At 32.0% G+C, this 1,667-nt stretch overlaps 1 non-coding gene across 1 annotated transcript; it reads left to right on the top strand.

Annotated features, from left to right (window-relative positions):
* Positions 1-1,342: 1,342 nt before the first annotated feature.
* LOC124899913 lies at positions 1,343-1,439 on the top strand. Its single transcript, XR_007057473.1, has one exon. It is a non-coding gene; the product is annotated as a small nucleolar RNA Z221/R21b (small nucleolar RNA).
* The last annotated feature ends 228 nt before the right edge of the window (positions 1,440-1,667 follow it).

Genomic DNA, 1,667 nt, shown 5'->3' with positions numbered 1-1,667 from the left:
TAAACTCTATAATCGAAGTTCTATTGATTCATTTTACATACCGAAAGTTTGCTACGACTTTTGAAACATATCCTCTATCTAAATTCAAGTCAATACCCCCTACTAATGCTCACATTAGTAAAGGCTATCACACTCTTATAATATGCTTCATGGCCAACTGAATTTCTCAAAAAATGTCTAAGAAAATAATTAGTGAAGACCTTACTCCTTACTTAAGCATAATGATGAACTGAATCATTACATTAGAGATCAATTTATTATTTGTTCATCCCCAAATGACAATCAGTCCACAAAGACATATTAAAGCAAGAGAAATTACCTGAGTTTATGAACAAATGCGGGTGCCACTTGTCATATCTGTCTCTGTCTCTCAAGTTACTTTCTTAATCGGATGATTCCTCCATTGAGCTTTCACGGAAGGAATGACTTTCATTCTCAATTTTCTCATATCTCTATTCAATATGCCAATTGGCTCTTCTTTGTAATAGAGCTCTCTGTCAAATAATTTAGAGTCCGATTGAATAATGAAATTTTCATCTCCGTGGCATTGTTTAAGCATGGCTATGTGAAATACGGGATGAACCCCAAACAAGTTAGTAGATAAGACCAGCTTATATGCTATCGACTCCACCATCACCGCCACTATTATCATCACATCTAACATGGCTAGCATCGATAATCGTCAACTATCGCCAATAATTGTCAACCATCACTACAAATCTCACCAACTATCTACTAATATCAATCAACTTCCCCACTATAACTATTACTGTTGTAGTTACTAATCACTATGATTTCCATCATAAATCATGTCCATCATCCCTAGTGAACATGATTGTTTATTTTTTTAATCAAATTATTTTTTATTTTACTAAATTAACTTTTTTTAATATTTTTTTTAAAAAAATTATATTTAAAAATAAATAAATTATGTATATTCAAATGTTTTAAAACAGTATCAATCCCCTCATTTAGTATTCAGATATAAAAATAATATTTTAATTATTTAAATATCTATGTGAATCCAAATATCTTAATCTTAATAAAAATGAGGATTAAAGTGTAATTAAATAAAATAAGCAGTAAATTATCAAAAAAAAAATAAAAATAAAACAAGTACCATCCAAGATTGTAATATTGTGAATTGAGGTAAATAAGAAGGTAATCTCACATAGTAGGGTTTCCGCTTTCTAGTCTTATAGAGTGTAGCAGCCACATACATATTCCTACCTCTCCAACTCTCTATCTTCCTCCTCCTTGCCCGCCGCCTCCCCCCGCGCCCCAACACACACACACTCACATAGGGTTTTATTTTTTCCTTTACAAATTCTTACATTCTTAAGAGCTGTGATGAGATCTGAAGAAAGTCATGCACCACTCTGACAAATTTAATTTTTGATCGATGACAAGTTTCTCATACCCATTTTACCTCTGAGCTCTTATACATGCTTTCAATTTTATTACTATTTATTTGAATTGTGAATTTCAAAAGATCCCTTTTTTCATGAAAAAAAAGTAATTCATAGGAGGAGTCACGTGATGGGATCTTTTTCACAAAGATCAAACCATGATGCGGACCGTACCACAGCCTAAAGCTTCTGGGGATTAACTTTGGTTTCTGATGACTCATTTACCCTTTACATTATTTTTCTTCAATGTTTTTTCAT

This window comes from Capsicum annuum, chromosome 6, assembly GCF_002878395.1.
Source record: "Capsicum annuum cultivar UCD-10X-F1 chromosome 6, UCD10Xv1.1, whole genome shotgun sequence".
NCBI classification, from domain to species: Eukaryota; Viridiplantae; Streptophyta; class Magnoliopsida; order Solanales; family Solanaceae; genus Capsicum; species Capsicum annuum.
This window is presented reverse-complemented; position numbering and strand designations above follow the sequence as displayed.